This window comes from Jaculus jaculus, chromosome 16, assembly GCF_020740685.1.
Source record: "Jaculus jaculus isolate mJacJac1 chromosome 16, mJacJac1.mat.Y.cur, whole genome shotgun sequence".
NCBI lineage: Eukaryota > Metazoa > Chordata > Mammalia > Rodentia > Dipodidae > Jaculus > Jaculus jaculus.
The window spans coordinates 24,980,636-25,000,410 of record NC_059117.1 but is presented as its reverse complement, the minus strand read 5'-3'; the positions used below and the strand labels follow the sequence as shown (position 1 = coordinate 25,000,410).

Genomic DNA, 19,775 nt, shown 5'->3' with positions numbered 1-19,775 from the left:
CCCCATTTAGTATTAGGTTGGCTCTAGGTTTGTCATAAATAGCTTTTATTATGTTGAGATATATTCCTTCTATCCCTAGTTTCTGTAATACTTTTACCATGAAGCGTTGTTGAATTTTGTTGAATGCCTTTTCTGAATCTATTGAGATAATCATGTGATTTTTATTCTTCAGACCACTTATATGATGTATTAAATTTATTGATTTGTATATGTTGAGCCATCCCTGCATCCCTGGGATAAAGCCAACGGGTAAATAATCTTTGTTATATATTCTTGTATTCTGTTTGCCAGTGTTTTGTTGAGAATTTTTGCATCTATGTTAATGAGGGAGATTGGTCTGTAATTTTCTTTCTTTTATTTTTGTGCTGTATTTGTCTGGGTTTTGGTATCAGGGTGATGCTGGCTTTGCAGAAGGAGTTCGGTAGAATTCTTTTCTATTTATGGAAAAGTTTGAGAAGCAGTGGTGTTAGTTCTTCCATAAAAGTCTGGTAAAATTCACCATTGAATCCATCTGGGCCTGGACTTTTTTTAGTTGGGAGACTTTTTATAATTGCTTGGATCTCTGTACTTGTTATAGGTCTGTTTAAATGGTTTATCTCATCTTGATTTAATTTTAGTAGGTCATATGAATCAAGGAAATCATCCATTTCTTTCAGATTTTCAAATTTAGAGGCATATATATTCTTAAAGTATGTCCTTATGATTTTCTGAGTGTCTTTGGTATCTGTTGTAATGGTACCTTTTTCATCTCTAATTTCATTAATTCTTTTCTCTTCTCTCTTCTGGTCAGATTTGCTAAGGGTTTATCAATCTTGTTTATCCTTTCAAAGAACAAACTCTTTGTTTCATTGATTCTTCGGATTATTTTTGTTTCTATTTCATTAATTTCTTCCCTAATCTTTATTTTTTTCTTTCCATCTACTGATTTTGGTTTGCCTTGCTCTTCTTTTTCCAAGGCCTTAAGGTGACGCATTAAATTGTTTATTTGTGAACTCTCTAATTTCTTAATATAGGCACTTAGAGCTACAAATTTCCCTTTTAGGACTGCCTTCATTGTGTCCCAGAGGTTTTGGTTTGTTGTATTCTCATCATCATTTGAGTCTATGAATTTATTGATTTCCTCAATAAACCATTCATCATTCAATAGTGTACTGTTTAGTCTCCATGAATTTCTGTATGCTCTATAGTTTTACTTGTTGCTAATTTGCAATGTAATCCCATTGTGGTCAGATAGAGTACAAGAGATTATTTCAATTTTCCTGTATTTGTTGAGATTTGTTTTGTGTCCTTATATGATCTATTTTATGGAGTATTTTGAGGTAGGGTGTCTTGCTGTAGCCCAGGCTGACCTGGAATTCACTAATTTAATATGTAGTCTTAGGCTGGCCTTGAACTCACAATGATCTTCCTACCTCTGCCTTCAGAGTACTGGGATTAAAGGTATGTCCCACCACGCCAGGCTTGATTTCTAGTTTTTGTCCAAATTTTCCTCTATTTTAAAATACTTAGAAGCATGAGCAGTGCCATAGTATCTTAAGTTAGGCAAAATGTTATATTTCTCAGCTTGAGAATGCACAACAATGCTTATTTCCAGATAAGTTTATAAATATCTCTTGTTAGCATCACTGTCATCTTTATTATATTGAACATTTCAACTTTCATAGTTCTAATGATTTGAGACTTTCTTTTTGAAATATTTCAAAATACATCATAAGGTCAAAATCAATGATTGAAGATTCTATGACAAAAGTTTTCAAAATGCCTGTATGTTCAACTACTAACTTTTAATATGGTAGACATAAGCAATGAAAATGAAATTGTTACCAGCTCATAAGAAAATATAAGCTGTTCCTAATAGGTGTTATTTGATTTATGGTACTGAGAATTAGAAGATAATTTGTTGATAAACATTCTAGAGAAGCATACAGTTGATCAAATTCCCTTCCTCCCTCCCTCCTTTTCCTTCCTTCCTTTTTACTTTCCTCCTTTTTTCTTCTTCCCCCTTCCTGTCATGATCCATTCCACATGGCTTGGATAAACATCCAACCAGACATCTTTTTTTATTTTTTATTTTCATATTTCCCTTTAATTAATTACTTTATTAACTTTTCATAACAATTTAATGATTTTCTTTTTCTTCATTTTACAATTTAATTTAATTTTTTTATTAACAACTTCCATGATTATAAAAAATACCCCATGGTAATATCCTCCTTCCCCCAACTTTCCCCTTTGAAACTCCATTCTCCATCATACCCCCTCCTCATCTCAATCAGTCTCTCTTTTACTTTTGATGTCATGATCTTTTTCTCCTCTAATGATGGTCTTATGCACGTAGTGTCAGGCACTGTGAGGCCATGGATATCCAGGCCATTTTGTGTCTGGAGGGAGCATGTTGTATGGAGTCCTGCCCTTCCTCTGGTTCTTACATTCTTTCCGCCACCTCTTCCACATTAGACCCTGAGCCTTGGAAAGTGTGATACGGATATTGCAATACTGAGCACTGCAATCATTTCTTTCCAGCACCATGATACCTTCTGAGTCATCCCAAGGTCACTGCCATCCGAAAAGAGAAGATACTCTACCAAAAGTGAGAGTAGCATTAATATAAGGGTGTGAACATTAACAGAAGTGCTTACTGGGCAGTTTGATAAGCATAGTATATACATTTAGCCAGATAACAGCAGACATTACACCCCTAGGGCTCATGGCTACCCCTGTTTTACGTTTTCAGTATCAGGGATGTATTCCCTCCCATGGAGTGGGCCTCCAGTCCAATTAGAGAGAAGTTGGTTTCCCCCATAACAGACGTGCCACTGTTGCACCCGTTGGGTCATTTGGCCTGGTAGGCCAAATATAAGGCTTACAGTGTCCACTGTTGAGTATCTTCACTGGTGATTTCTCTCTTTCTCCCATTGAACTGCATGCAGAATGGCTTCTTCCTTTCTGTAAGCTGGTCTGTATGGAGGAGGTTATTAGCTCAGATCCAGCTGGATTTCTCAGTGTCCTTGTAGCCCAAGTATATGGAGTCTTCAGCAATAGGTTCTTACCATCTATTCCTCAACCAGACATCTTATAGAAGGAAGGGATGTATTTCAGACTCACAGGTCCAGGGGACGTTCCATCACTGATGAGAGAAACTGGCTCCCATTCATAAATCCAAGCTGAGAGAGAAAGCACAACCTGTCAGCAATACCAAAAGCAGCAAGCAAGCACGATCAGAGCTCAAATTGTTTTCTTATGCCTTTAGGCAGGAATTCAGATCAGCCCCCAGTGACACCTTAGGGCTAGACTCTAGGATCTGCCCCCATTGACACTTCCTCCAGCCAGGAAGCTGGAGATCCAAATTAGAAGTTTGATCCAAGATCCAACTTTGATTTTAACACCTGAGTTAATGGGGGCATACATTCAATCTACCACACTTCCCTTACCTTTTCATCACTTTCTCCTCTTTTTTAAAAAAATATTTTATTTCTATGAATTTATTTATTTGACAGAGAAAGAGGGAGAGAGGGGGAGAGAGAGAGGGGGAGACAGAGAGAGGGAGGTGGGGGTGGCGGAGAATGGGCACACCAGCTCCTCCAGCTGCTGCAAAAAGAACTTCAGATACGTGTACCGTCTTGTGCATCTGGCTAACGATCTGGCTAATGTGGGTCCTTGGGAAGTGAACCTTGGTCCTTTGGGTTTGCAGGCAAATGCCTTAACTGCTAAGCCATCCTTCCAGCCCCCTTTCCTTTTTTCCCTTCCTCTTTCCCTTTCCCTTTCCCTTTCTCCTTTCTTCCTCCTTCTCCTCCTTCTTCTTCTTCTTTTTTTTTTTGTCAGGGTCTTTTCTATCTCAGGCTGGTCTTCAACTAAGGGAGAATGACCTTGGATGTCTGATCTTCCTGCCTCCACCCCTAAGCCCCCTCAAACTACAAAAAGCCACTTTAGAGAGATGAATTGGGGACAGAAATAGAAAACATTCCTTCCGGGCTGGAGAGATGGTTTAGCGGTTAAGCGCTTGCCTGTGAAGCCTAAGGACCCCGGTTCGAGGCTCGGTTCCCCAGGTCCCACGTTAGCCAGATGCACAAGGGGGCGCACGCGTCTGGAGTTCGTTTGCAGAGGCTGGAAGCCCTGGCGCGCCCATTCTCTCTCTCTCCCTCTATCTGTCTTTCTCTCTGTGTCTGTCACTCTCAAATAAATAAATAAATAAAAAATTTAAAAAAAAAAAAAAAAGAAAACATTCCTTCCTTGCATCAAGGCTTTCATGATTCAGGCAAATGTAGAGAAATTGTTTTTGAATGTACAACCACTGAGTAAACTTGCCTGTGGTAAGGGACTTTGGGAAATTGAGGCTGAAGTTACGTTGTGGATGATCTAAAACAAGAGTTGTTTCTAAATAATGTACACTTAGACCACAAACATTAGGAAAGGGGCAATCAAAGAACTTTTGGAAAATTTTTGACTAGAGAATCATATGGAAAACAGTTATTTTAGGAAGATAAATGTGGCAAGTGAGTAGCATCATGTCTAAGGTAGAGGGAATGAAAATAGATCATTTAGGAAACTTAATTGATTTGCAAGGCAGTAATTTTTTTTTCCTACTGTGTGTGGGTAGAAAGTAAAAGATGCCAAAGGAAAAAAAATAAAGGCTAAAAACTATATAAAAATTATGTGTTAAAAAGGAAGAAAAGCACAATGATATAATATTAATAATTCATAATAAGAGAAATGCAAAATAAAACTTCCTTGAAACAATTTAAAATATATTTTGCAAAAAAGAAGATTATGAAAATATGTAGTATATCATTAACAGGATAGAGAATTAGTGTCATCTTTGCTAATGGGGTGTGTGGATCTGTGCAATTTTAATGACACTAGTTTTAAAGTGTTGCCAAGACTTGCAGTGTACATCTCTTTTGGTTCTTCTACTAGGATGTATCCTAAGGATCTACTTAAGTACAGTAATATATATCTATATGCACACACATGTTTAAGGATATTCTTGGCAGCAATCAGAAACAAATGTTCATCCTCAGAGAATTAGATCAAGATAGCACATATAGAGGCCTTATATATATACTGAAATGGAGCAGTCTTTAAGATATAAAATAAAAAAGATAGGCTATATGGGCTGAAGAAATGGCTCAGAGGTTAAAGTGCTTGCTTGCAATGGCTCAGGACCTAGGTTTGATTCCCCAGTAAGCACGTAAAGCCAGATGCACAAGGTGGCACATGCATCTGGAATTCACTTGCAGTAGTTAGAGGCCCTGGCATGCCCATTCTCTCTATCTGCCTTCCTTCCCTTTCCCTTTCCTTTCATCAGTAAGACCAAACAAAAATATTTGAAAGACTTGCATAGACCTTTCACCTAAGAAGATGTACAGCTGACCAGTAAGCATGTGAAAAGATGTTGAAATCACTAATTAAGTAGCTAAAGCATTACCAGTAGTTTTGGAGGTCATTGAAGATGGTCCCTTTCTCATGATCAGCTTCTTGGTGCCTCCTCAGGATTTAAAATACCGCATGAGAACTGGGTGTGGTGCTGTACACCTTTATACAGCCCAGGTAGGAGCACTGATGGCAGGTTGAGGCCAGCCTGTGACTACAGTGTAAGTTCCAAGTCCGCCTGTGCTAAAGTGAGACCCTGCCTCACAAAAATAAATACAATACGAAAGGGAGGAGGGTGATACAGATATCAAAGCTTTGTTGAGGTCTATTAAGAGAAAAATTTTTCTGGTCTAAATAATAGAATGTGTTCCACATCTGGGGCTGGGTGGAAATATGATAGTCTCTAAGTTATCAAAATATAAGACTACAAGAACATGCCATGGTCCTTTCTCTTAAGAGTTAATGTGACTGATTCTGTCAGTCACCTGGCCAGAAAACCACTCCTCAGGTAGGCTGAGTCACCTAATGACATGCTAAGTAGGTGGCAAGCATAGTGATCTCTTTAATGAGAAAGTACTGTGCCCAGTCGCCCTCCTTTGATGCAGCAATTGCCTTTCTTCACTGCTAAATCTGCCTTTATTCCTGATACCTGATACACAGCCTTCCTGTTCCTTTTAATTTTTAATTTATTTATTTACAAGGAAAGTGAGAATGAATGAATGAATGAATGAATTAGTATGGGCCCAGGGCCTCTAGCTGCTGCAAATGAACTCCAGATACACGTGCCACTTTGTGCATCTGGTTTTATGTAGGTACTGGGGAATTAAATCTGGGTTCTTAGGCTTTACAAGCAAGTGTCTTAACCACTAAGCCATGTCTCCAGCCACAATTTTCCTCATTCTATCCCTTCTTTGGACTAGCGAAAGTCCCAAACATGCTTACCTGAACACACTGGACTTTCTCAATTTTCTTAGTCTTTGCTTTACTCACTCCTTATGCCTAATTCTTTATAGACGGGAGATAAAGACTCTGGTAAGAAAATCTGCAACATTATTTTTAGAGAAATGCATATCAAGCTATAGTGAGACTATCTCTTCTGTGGGGACAGAGCTTCTAACCAAACACATAGCTGTTTTCTTCTTAGTTGTCTCAATATTATAAGATATATTTTTCATTTATCTTCTCTGTGACACACACACACACACACACACACACACACACACACACACACACACAGAATATGTATTGGTATGTATACGTTCATATGTCTGATTTCTAGGTGAAGATATTTTTGCTTGGAGTTGTATCTTAGTTTCTGTCTTTTTGAGTGAGAAGGTTGGTTTTTATCTTAGTTGGATTTTTTTTCCCACTTGAATTTTCCTCAGTTTTGTTTAATTTGGATGTGAATCACTACCAGGGTTCCTTTGAACCTCTTGTTTCGTGTAATGCTAATTCTGGCCAGTTATAGTTCTTTCTCAATAAAAAGTCAGAACACATCATTTTTATGTATGTCCAATGTAATCCCCCTTCCTAGACAGCTTTTCTCTAGTCTTATTTCTCCTCTTTGTTGCAATAAGCCTGGAACCTATTTGTTCTCTGCCACAGAAAGTATTTCTCCTTAGATTTCTCCCAGCCAGGGGGAAATGAATTGTACTGATCACACAGAAAGCTAAAGACGTTTTATTCCAAAGATTTTTCTTAAGTAAGTCTACATATAAATTTTTTGGACCCTCACTGATTTTCACTGTGACAGGCAAGACATGTAATCTAGTTTGTTGATGCTTCATTATGTTATGTTGTGTTATGTTATGCTGTGACCTTGTTTCCCTCTTAATATTAAAGAAATAAGAAATCACAGCCTTGATGAGAGGTAGGCTCAATTTTAAGGGAAGAATTTTTGTCCTTAGTCAGATGTTAGATTGCTAAGCCTGTTTCCTTGATGTCATCTGTCTTCTTAGTTCTTAGCTCTTAGAGCCAGTACGATCTGCGCATCCACACACCCTTTATTAAAGATGTGGAGTGGATTTTGAGTTCATTTGTATTGCTAATTCTTCTCTCCTGCAGGGAAAGGAACAGAAAAAAGAAGTCTGAGAAAACTTGTTTTGTTCATGACTAATCAGCTTGCTAGAAATACTTTTAAGAAGCCAAAGGGAAAAGAAAGCTACATTCTCAAGTATTACTATCTGATTGTGGAATTAAAAATGAGGACTGCTGTTCATTTGAAGTGGGATTCATTCCTGGGGAAAGTTTGACACCTCTTAGCTTGCTTTAGATACCTTTTGCTTTCATCAAAGGCATGATTAGATTTGAAGATATAAAGACTATACATTTGCTGTCGTATAGAATTTAATTTCACAGTAATATCACAATTTTGGGGGGTCCATTTTTGATTGAGGGCCTGGCTGGTTAGAATAGATCCTGTTGAGGCTAGTGCCTTGAGATTAAGAGTGCTTTTACTTACTGAAAGGACCATGGTTAGTCTTTGCTCAATATGCATGCATGTGTATAGATACCCCCTCTTTTTTTTCTTTCTTCCTGCTGGTCATGCTGAGGATAGAACCCAGGGCTTTGCTAGGCAAATAAGTACTCTACCAGCAAACTACACCCCTTAGCCTAACAAAACATGTTTTTTCTTTCTTTTTTTTTTGTTTTTCGAGGTAGGGTCTCAGTCTTGCTCAGGCTGATCTAGAATTCACTCTTTATTCAGGGTGGCCTTGAACTCGTGGCAGTCCTCCTACCTCTGCCTCCCAAGTGCTGGGATAAAAGGCGTGTGCCACCACAAACTACAAAACATATTTTTATTCACAAATTAATACAATCAAATTGAACATTAGTTTGTTATACTAATGATGTAGGGTTTGAGAGTGCTGAAAAGCCTTTCTGATCTCTTGGTGGGCTTCACACAGGCAGCTAAGGTAACAAGAGATTCAGTGGCTACCAGAGCTGGGCCACAAGCCAGGTCCTTTCAGAGTTCATTGTCTCATGCCAAAGAGGAGTAAGGAGTGAGGACAAGGGGTAAGTAAAAGTAGATTCATGAAGGAGATAGTTAAAGGAACTCCCAAGGGAGAGGAGAAGGACCAGCCAAGAGGGAGAGTGACTGCCATTGATCTGTCTGGTTACTGGTCTTTTATGTTGCTAATAGTGGGAACTGAACAGAGACTGAAGTAAACTTTACTAAGATATATATTTTTTTCCCATATGTCTGGCAGAGTCACCATGGGGAAAGGTATGGCTACATGCTCTGTACATGCCCCTTTAGCCGAGTCAAAGAACTGATCATGTGTTATTTGCTTAATCGGGGAGTAGTCATGCTTGGTAGTCGCCTGCATCCATTCCTTCTTTCAACTGGTTTTACTCCTTCTGAAGGCTTTTTTGACCAAGTCTTCTTACCTTTTTGTCCTTGAGTTATGGGACTGTGGTTTGTAATGGAATACATGACTGGCTTATTATTCTCCATGGACCCCTATCCTTACTGTTTAGAGAAACTAGCTCTTATCTCACTAGTAGGGCCTATCAGTTGTAGGAGGTAACTAAGGTGGGCTGGTGATGTTATATTAGCTTTGTATTTGAAAAGCAGTATATATTAATATGGCTGTGAATGTTGAATAGGTGTAGTTACTACAGAAAAAAAAAACACAAGTTTAAACTTAATTGCACTTTGGCTTTAAAAGTATGGTTGATTTTTTAAAGTACTTTGTTCTATTTGCTTTTATATTTGCTGAAAATATTAAACATGGAGATTAGACTTTGAATGCTATAAAATGTTTTTCTAGTATTAACTAAGTGATTACAGGAAATGTTACACTTGAAAGGTCACGTTGATTTTCTGGCATTTCTAATTTTACATTTGTATATATAGTTGAATTGGCTTAGCTCCTACTTGAGTGTTTAAAGATTCAGGTAATAAATGTAGAAGGGAAGTTGTAAAATAGCACAGTACTTTGGAATGCACATATCTTTTGGCTTTCTTTTGTTTCAGCAGTGAAAGTTCACATTCAAAAGGGAAGTGAGAGGACTGAATGAACAGCCTGATAGTAAGAGCCTTCAGCACTTGTTAAGTTCAAAGACAACTATAATTAACTTTTTCTATTCATTGATATTGCATATAGATTTCTTATGTTACTTCTTTCCCCACATTTGAATACATTTGAGCTTTTCCTTTTACCTAGTGGATTGAATTGCCTTTCTAGTACAACGTTTTCCACTCTGTGCATCTGGCTTTATGTGGGTAGTGGGGAATTGAACCTGGGCTAGTAGGTATACATACAAGCTCCTTTAATTGCTGAGTCATCTCTCTAGTGCCAAATACAGTGTTTTCTATTAGCTGCACCTGAGTACTGCAGGGTCAGTTTTAATATCAGTAAAACTAATTGGTGAGTAAGTGTGAGACAACATAGTTCTTAAATATACAGGTCATAGGTCACACATGAGGTCAGATAATCTGGATTCAGCTCTGCTGTTTGCTGCTTGTGTGACCTTAGAAAGAGTGCCAAAATATTCTGAACATCAGTTAAGATCTTTTAAATTGGAAATAAGGCTAAGTATAATAAGTATAATGATTAAATTAAATAGTTACAATGACAAATTATTTTATTTTATAATCTTTTTATTTTTTATTTATTTATTTATTTATTTTTTGTTTTCGAGGTAGGGTCTTGCTCTAACCCAGGCTGACCTTTAATTAACTATGTAGTCTCAGGGTGGCCTCGACCTCATGGCGATCCTCGTACCTCTGCCTCCCGAGTGCTGGGATTAAAGGCATGCGCCACCACACCTGGCTATTTTATAATCTTTAATATATTAGTATAATATTTTAAATAAGAGTAAATAATCCTTATCAGTCTGATTTTTTTGTTTGTGTGTTTGTTTTGTTTGGTACTTTTAAAACTTTCTTTTTGGTTTTCCAAGGTAGTGTTTGACTCTGGCCCAGGCTGACCTGGAATTCACTCTGTAGTCTCAGGGTGGCCTTGAACTCTTTGGCGATCTACCTACCTCTGCCTTCTAAATGCTGGGATTGGAGGCGTGCGCCACCACACCTGGCTCCTTTTTAAACTTTTTATTGGCAACTTCCATAAATATAGACAATATACTATGGTCATAATTCGCTCTCACCACCCCCTTTTCCACCTCTCAAATCCCCCATCCACTGAATCTGTTATTCTTTCCCTTCTGTTTTGTTATTTAGTCTCCCTTCTGTTTTGATGTCATAATCCTCCCCCCCTTCTTATGTAGGTCTTGTGTAAGTCGTGTAGGCACTGTGAGGTCATGAATATCAAGGTCACTTTGTGTTTGGAAGATAGCATTGTAAGCATTTCCTTTGCCTCTTAACATTCTCTCTGTAATGGACTCTGAGCTTTGGAGGGTGTGATAGAGATGTCTCAGTTAGTGCTGACCACTCCACTGTCATTTCTCAGCACTACAGTGAGTTTTGAGTCGCCCCAGTGGTCACTGCCATCTGAAAACAAGCTTCTCTATCCAAAAGTGAGGGGAGCATTAATATATGGGCATAAACATAAGTGTTTAGATGGCAGTTTGGTGGGCATAATATATGCTTTCAGCCAGACAATAGTAGTAGTTTTCTCCCTAGGGCTCATGACCTCCCCAGCTACAGGATTTTGACTAGGTTTTTAGTACCAGGAATGTATTCCCCACCATGGAGTTGGCCTTCAGTCTAAACAGAGAGCAGTGGGTTTCCCTGCAGACAGACATGTCACCATTATACCAGTTGGTATATTTGGCCTGGATGGTCAGCTGTAAAGCTTTCAGAGTCCATTGATGACTTTTCTCCCCTAATAGGTTGCATGTGCATAGCTCTTTCCAGCATCCTGCCAGCTAGTTGTCAGGGAGGAGGCTTCCAGCTCAGCTCCAGTTTGATTTCTCAGTGACCCACAGCAATAGGGTCTTCCCATCTAGTTCTGGTGGGCAGCCAAGAGCCTTGAAAATAGCCTGTAATATTTTGGTACCTCAGGGGCCTCCCTGGCCTCAACTCACTGGAAGATTTCCCATCCCTGGCACTGAAAGTTTTCAAATAACAGTGGCTCGTGAGTACACCGTTATCCATCTCTGCAGGATACTTATGCCCAAACTCATTCATATATATGTTTATATCAATATATCTATATCTATCCATGATAAATAATATATATATTATTTGCTAGCAAAGAAGTAGGTGTCCATTTTGCTTATTCATAACAAGTTAAATTTTGATTTGCCCTCCTCCCAACCCTCCTGTGACCCTACCAACCTGAAATTTTTGTTGGATTGGTTTCACAATAAAATCACTACTTACAATTTTATATTTTCCTATTTAATGCTTTCTTATTAATTGTAGGTTTGATCATAAAGTTTGGTTGAATAATTTTGACTGATTTGTTCATGGATAATCATTGTATCTTATTAACAATTAAACTTAGTGGGTTACACACACACACCCACAAAAAGGTATAAATGGAAGAGGGACTAGTTGAGAAGAAGATGGGGCTAAATGGAAGGGGGGCAAGAAGAGGGGCCAAGAAAAGGCAATGGGAGATTATGATCAAAATATATTATATACATGTATAAAAATTCATAGAAAAAAATTAAGCCTCACCATACCATTAGTTAAAATTCATGCAAAATGTGTTATAATTATGCTGAGGTTAACAGCCAAAATGTAGGAAAATGTTGATACAGCTTTTGGCTAATGTAAAAACAATACTTCAGTTATTCCTGGAGGATTCTGTTACCTACATCTCACTTGCAAAACTGATGTTTCACTTGTGATTTATTTTTTATTTTCACTTTTGTTTTGGAGGCGGAGTCTCTAGCCCAGGCTGCCTTCAAACTCACAGCCCTCCTCCCGCCTCAGCCTCCCCAAGTGCTGGGGTTACAGGCATTGCCATCCTGCGTGGCTCATTCGAGATTTTTTTAAATGGCCGTTTTTGCTTAATGTGAAGAAGTAATATAGGCCTTTTAAAATTATTTGGATAACAAATTACTTGCTTAAGGAGAGGTAGTTGGGGGATGGGCTTTTTTTTTTAATAGAACAAAGCTATATTAGTATCTGAAGAATTTTGTTATTCAAAACTGAGAGATTAAATTGCTTCAGATTTCTATATGGATCATATATTTTTATCCAGTTCATATATTCACTGAAACCTATCAAAATTGTAGCTGGATTGTCTTTCTAAGACATTTACTATAGCAGCTATTGTGACACTAATTTCATGTTATGTTGATAAAACAATAAAAATAAATTTACAAAGTGGGAGAAATCAGCAAATTACTCTCAGGGTTATTAGGCTGTTGATTAGGATGCAAATAACCTTTTTGGTGGCTAGTATGAGAATAGTAGTTTTTAAAAATTGTAGTTCTTTTTTTTTTTGGTTGCACATGGATGTAAACTTGCCTTTTTGCTGAAAGCCAGACTGTCTTAGAAGCTTTCCCAACTGTGTGCCTTTCCCAATACTACTCCACCAGCCATTTGATATGTATTTCCATTAAATTAGCATGGGTATTAAGGAAAGATCAGACAAATTTAAGTGTCATTGTTAAAAGTGAGTTTTATGAGTATGTTAACCTTGCAGCAGAAGCGAGAAGTGGTCTGGGTTCAGTGCTGGTTATGGTGATGATTATAGAAGATAGGTAATTTTAGTACCAAAAAGGTTGAGCAATTCATATATGGAGAGTAAAAGCCTGGTTAGGCTCATAGAGTCATAGAAAGATGGAGCAGAGAGCCTTAGAATCTGTTTATATAAATGATAATTATCTGCTCTTATGGCATATGTGAGACTTGCATCCAAGTTTTCTAAGTTGGTGCTGAGTGTGGGAAGATACAGACCTCGGAGTGAAGGGGCACCTGGTTCCTCAGAAGTGATGCTGCCAGAGGTACTATCAGGTGGGTTGTTGGCCCACAGTACAGCCTGATTTGGCCATTTATTTTCTCCCTTATACTCTGGCTGGCATTTAATGCAGTGTTTGACACAATCATACCAGGCTGGCTTTCTGTCAACATTGTAAATAGGTAGTAATATAAGCCTTATCTATAATTAAACCGCACCTGCAAATGCTTAGCAACATTCTAAGAACTAGCCAGGCAGTGTGGTGCATGTCTTTAATCCCAGCACTTGGGAGGCAGTGTTAGGAGGATTGGCAAGAGTTTGAGGCCACCCTGAGACTACAGAGTGAATTCCACGTCAGCTTGGGCTAGAGTGAGACTCTACCTCAAAAAAAAAAAACCAAAAAAAAAAAAACAAAAACAAAAACAAAACAAAACAAAAAAAGATTCTAAAGAGATTCTAAGAACTTCAAAGTATAGAGAAGGTAGTGAGTTACAGAAACTTGGATAAACATACCTATAAGATGATAGCTAATGACACTGTGTGTCAGATGAGAGTGTAGCTACTGACTGCCAGACGAGTTGGAAGGGGAAGAAAACTGTGTGTGTATTATAGCTATCTTCTCATTATTGGGACAAACCATGGCCAGAAGCAGCTGATGGATGGGAAGCCTGGGTTTATTTTGGCTTATAGTCTAGAGGAGGGGAAGTTTCATCATGGCAGAGCAGAGGTGGGGCATTACTCCTTGCCACAGCAGCTGGCAGACAGCAGCAAAAGTGAGCTAGCTGGCAAGGAGCAGCTCTCTGGCTATAATACCTGCCTGCCCCAATCAATACACCTTCTCCAGCAATACGCCACTTGTCAAATTGCTGTGAGTTGGGGACCAAGCACTGAACACACATGGGGCTATCGGGGACATTTCATCAACGTACCACAGTGAGTGAGAAGGCTCATGTAATACTTCCCAGCTGGGTGGTTTCCCAGCTCAGTAGAGCTCGCAATTATAGGTGTTCAGCTTTAAAGGTTTCCAATTTACCCATCTTTTCTTTTTCTTTTAAGGTCGAGTCTTGCTCTGGCCCAGGCTTATCTGGAATTCACTATGTAATCTCAGGGTGGCCTTGGATTCTTGGGGATCCTCCTACCTCTGCCTCCCCAGTGCTGGGATTAGTGGTGTGCACCACAATGCCCAGCTTCCCCATCTTTTTCCATTATAGAGCTGGGACATGATTGCATGTATTTCCGGGACTCCCTATTAAGTGTCATTCCACAGTTCCATGCTCTTGTGCCCAGAATGGTAAGTGATTTCTGTCGGAGGGGATTCCATTTCAGCTCGTCACTCCTTGGTGCACTCACTGGCAGACTGAGCTCCCCTACCAGCTTTCTGAACATTCCGTGAAGAAGCACCCCTCCTCTAGTTACCCTGTTACCTTTGTGTTTCTTGATTGCAAAGTAGCCAAAACTGCCAGTTAAACGATGAGTTTGCTGGATCTTGGCATTTAAGGTGATCATTTTACTAAGAAACTCTTAAAAAGAGATGGTATATTTGTCTGCAGTAGAGTAGCTGTTATTTACAGTGAGCATTCTATTGTTCAGTTAGATTGTTTTGATATTCTATGTTGTAAATTATTAACTTGAAGATTGACATATAAACAAATCCATTAAGTATAGTGTGATAAATAAATTTAAAAATAGCTGCAGGAAAGCCGGGCGTGGTGGTGCATGCCTTTAATTTCAGCACTCGGGAGGCAGAGGTAGGAGGATTGCTGTGAGTTCGAGGCCACCCTAAGAATACAGAGTTAATTCCAGGTCAGCCTGGGCTAGTGTGAGACCCTACCTTGAAACACCCCCCTCCAAAAAATAAATAAATTAAAAAATAGCTGCAGGAGAGTATAAATATATTCTTTCAAGTCCATGTTATTTTCTTTTTACTGGGACGTTTCTGCATTCAAATGGTATTTTTCATTTTTATCACGAATAAGCACCTGTAAATTGACAGAGATGAATTTACTCTAATCAAGAAATAGGAAAGACATTAGGGTTTGAAATATGTATCCAAAACCTTAATCCGTCACTGGTTGTTGTGTTTGTTTTACTTTTTAACTGTGTGTGCTTGTGTGTATGTGTACGTGCATGCATGTAGAGGCCAGAGGCTGACTTTGTTCGTCAGTTCCACCCACCCTTATTTATTTCTGAGAAGGAATCTCTTACTGACCCAGAGCTCACAAGTGGGCTACACTGGCTGTCCAGTGGGCCCCAGGAATTTACCTGTCTCTACGCATCGGTGCTGGCATCCAGCTTGGGCTAGTGATCAGAAATTGATCTGGGGATCAAACTCAGGCCCTCATGCATATGAAGCAAGCACTTTATCAACTGAAACCATTTTTTCAGCCTCACAAGTGATTCTTTTAAATCAGTGGTTTTAACCATTTCTGTTTTCTTCTTCTTTTCATATAGTGAAGCTTTCATTAAAGAAAATCTTGCTTGGAATTTCATTCTTAGAAATGGAAGGAAAGAAGGAACCAAGGAAGGAAGGCAAGGAGGGAGGGAACGAGGAAGGAGGAGGGCAGGAAGGGCAGAAGGAAGGAAGGGGAACAGGAAAAGCTGAGTGGCTTTAGGGGAGGCAGGCATTGGGACTCAGAGCTCTGCTAACTGTGCCTGTTTGCTTTAGCCCTTGAGCTTCCAGGGAAGTTTTAGAATACTGCAGAGTGTAGACTGGAAAACATCACTTTTTTGCTAGGTGTGGTTATCCCGTTCTCAAAAATAAAACACAAAATCCACTCAAACTGAAAATAAGCAGAAATAAAAACACAAAGACTAAACAACAGTTGTTAGGGAGAATAAGTTGAGCTTCACAGTGAGAACTTGTATGCAAAGAACCAAAACCTCAAAACCCACCCAGTCCTGAAACAAAGACAACAAAAACAACAAAATCATTTAAAAAAGGAAATGTGGCTGGAGAGATGGTTTAGCAGTTAAGGTGCTCACCTGCAAAGCCTAAGGATCCAGGTTCAATTCCCCAGTCCCCACATAAGCCAGATGCACAAAGTAGCACATGTGTCTGGAATTTGTTTGCAGTTTGGAGGCCCATGTAAGTGTGCAAGGTTGCACATGTGCACAAGGTAGCTCATGTGTCTGGAGTTCGAATGTAGTGGCTGGAGGCTCTGGCATACAAATTCTCACTCTCTGTCTCTCTTTCTCTCTCACATTTTTAAATAAGGAAGTCTGTTGGGCTTGCCTCAGGAAAAAAAAAATAGGTGAAGTTTTAAAGTTGTTCAGAAGATTGCACTTGTTAAAAAAAAAAAAAGACAGTCCTATTAAATCTCCACTGGCATTTGTTCTCAGCATTCAGCCATAGCTTTTATGTAGGTCCTTAAAGCCGTCTACTTTCTAACACAGGCTGATGTGTAAGTTACTTTCTCATTGCTGTGAACAAGTACTTGGCCAGAAGCGACTTAAGAAAGGAAAGTGTGTGTTTGTTTTGGCCTACAGTTTTGGGGGAAAGTGGTCCATTGTAAGGAAGGCATGGCAGGACAGCTTATTACATTGGTGGGCAGGAAGCAGAGGATGAACAGGAAGTGGGGCCAGGCCAGAAAGTGTGAAGGCCCACTCCCAGTGACCCATGTCCTCAAGCAAGGCTTCCCTGCCTAAAGGGTCCACCACCTTCCCCAGCAGCACCAAGTGTGGTAAAGAATGAGGTGCTGGTGAAAGTTGTATTGAAAGAACATAACATTCATATCATACTGACATTGTTTTCTTGTATAGGAGCTAATTTGTGTGAAAGTAATATCTGTTGTAATGGAAATACTGTAATACCAATTTTGTTTTAGAATATAAAATATTTACATTATTAAAAATCCAAGTAATTGGGAAAAATAAGAAGGATAAGTAAGAGTTCTTTGAAAAGAAATGGTGGGGCTGGAGAGATGGCTTAGTGGTTAAGGTGCTTTCTTTCCTTCACAGCTAAAGGACCCAGGTTTGATTCCCCAGGACTCACATAAGCCAGAGGCATACATCTGGAGTTCATTTGCAGTGGCTAGAGACCCTAGAGTGCCCATTTTCTTTTACTTATCTGGCGTGGTGGCATATACCTTTAATCCTAGCATTTGGGAGGCAGAGGCAGAAGGATGGCCTGAGTTTGAGGCCACCCTGAGACTACAGAGTGAATTACAGGTTGGCCTGGGCTAGAGTGAGACCCCACCTCAAAAAACCAAACAATAAATTAATAGATAAAAATATTTTAAAAAATGGGATTATCATTTTGGGCCATAGTCTTCATTTTTTGAGTTCTTTCAGTGATGATATGTGTATAATTTCACAGAAATGAGTTCATAGTATATATATTCAAGGTTCAAATTTCCAAAGCAGAATGTCAAGCAATATAATTATACACCTTTAAGAAATGATTTACAGCCAGGTGTAGTGGTGCACGCCTTTAATCCCAGCACTTGGGAGGCAGAACTAGGAGAATTGCTGTGAGTTCGAGGCCACCCTGAGACTACATAGTGAATTCCAGGTCAGCCTGAGCTACAATGAGACCCTCCCTCGAAAAACCAACCAACCAAACAAACAAAAAATATATAAAATTATGTGAGAGAGAGAAAAAGAGAGAGGGAGAGAGAATGGGTATGCCAGGGCTTCCAGGCAGTGCAGACAATCTCCAGATGCATGTGCCTAGAATGTGGGTTCTAGGGAATCAAACTGAGGTTCTTTGGCTTTGCAGGCAAATGCCTTACCTGCTAAGCCATCTCTCCAGCCCTGTTTCAGCCTTAAAAATGTATTTTCGTGTGTGAGTGCAGGTACATGTGCGACAGCCCATGAACGGAGGTCAGAGGACAATCGGAGGTATTATTTCTTGCCTTCTAACTTGGTTGAGGCAAGGTGTCTTGTTGTTTGTGGCTGTGTATAACATGCTAGGTGGCCTACAAGATTCTGGAAATTTCTCCTGTCTCTCTACCTTTCATATTATTGTGGGAGCACTGGGATTACAAATGTATACTATTGCATTTGGCTTTACAGGGTTCTGGTGTTGACTATGTGTATTGGAGGTCCGGTTCATGTAACATTTTGCTACACATTGCCATACTTGCTCAATAAAGGTTGTTCCTTTTTATCTCTAGGAAGGCATGAGAGATTTTATTCTCCTCTACTGAGAACTGTCAGTTTAAGAAATTTCTGTCAGTACATTGGCTATAAAATTTGAGGTTTCATTTTTATTTGTATTTATTTTATTATTAGTATGCTTCACCATCTTTAAAAAATATTTCTTTATTTGCCTGAGGGAGAGAGAGAGAAAGAAAGAGTCAGAGAGAGAGAGAGAGAGAGAATATGGGCATACCAGGGCCTCTAGCCACTGCTAACAAACCTGCAATGCATATGCTACCTTGTATATCTGGCTTTACATGGGTACTGGGGAATTGAACCTGGGTCCTTCAATTTTCAGGACAATGACTTAGCCACTAAGCTGTCTCTCCAGCCCACCATCTTTTTTTTTTTTTTTTGAGGTGGGGGTCTTGCTCTAGCCCAGGCTGACATGGAATTCAGTATGTAGTCTCAAGTTGGCCTTGAACTCACAGTGATCCTCCCAAATGCTGGGGTTAAAGGTATGCGCCACCATGCCTGGCCCACTATCTTTTTATATTCTTACAAAATGTTCACATTTTGCTTTCAGTGGAATGTTTTCATGTACCTCCTCTTCTTATAGGCCTTCAGACTTTTACCATTTAAAAGAATTGTATAATTTTGGAGATACTGACCTTTTGTTAATATTGCATACTGTAATTTTTTGTTCCAATTTTCTTTTAATCTTATTAATGGTATTTAATTTTCTTTGTGTGATGCTAATAGCTGAACCCAGTACATGCTAAGCAAGCACTATAATTCTGTATTTAAAATCACGTTTTTTTAAAAAAAATTTTTTGTTTCTTTTATTTATTTATTTGAGAGCAATAGACAGAGAGGGAAGGAGGCAGATAGATAGATAGATTGATAGATAGGTAGATAGATAGAGAGAGAGAATGGGCATGCCAGGGCCTCCAGCCACTGCAAACGAACTCCAGATGCATGCGCCCCCTTGTGCATCTGGCTAACGTGGGTCCTGGGGAATTGAGCCTTGAACCGGGGTCCTTAGGCTTCACAGGCAAGTGCTTAACCACTAAGCCATCCCTCCAGCCCCCTAAAATCACATGTTTTGATGTACCAATTCACTTAGAGAGTTCTCCAGCTGATAGGATGCCACATAGTGCTGTGCTGTTCTGTGTTTGGGAGCCACTGCTGTGCTCACTTTGATGGCACATACACTAAAATTGGAACGATACCGAGAAGAGTAGCACAGCCCCTGCACAAGAATGATGTGCAAATTCATGAAGTGTTCCATATTTCTAACCCTATTGTAAATATCAACAAAGGGCAGGGAGGAAGGACATGATGGTACCAACACACAGTGTGTCCATATAAAGTTTCTACTTTTTAAAAAAATGAATCTCTTCTAACTTCTTTTTAAAAATATTTTATTTGGGCTGGAGATATGGCTTAGTGGTTAAGTGCTCGCCTGTGAAGCCTAAGGATCCCGGTTCGAGGCTCGATTCCTGA

The 19,775-nt window shown here is 39.3% G+C and overlaps 1 protein-coding gene and 1 non-coding gene across 5 annotated transcripts in view; both read left to right on the top strand.

The window, feature by feature from the left end:
* The window catches only part of Immp2l (inner mitochondrial membrane peptidase subunit 2), an 872,509-nt gene that overhangs the window by 24,178 nt on the left and 828,556 nt on the right, over positions 1 to 19,775 (top strand). The gene's annotated exons all lie outside the window — the stretch shown is intronic.
* LOC123455397 lies at positions 19,460 to 19,566 on the top strand. The gene has a single exon (XR_006633886.1). It is a non-coding gene; the product is annotated as a U6 spliceosomal RNA (small nuclear RNA).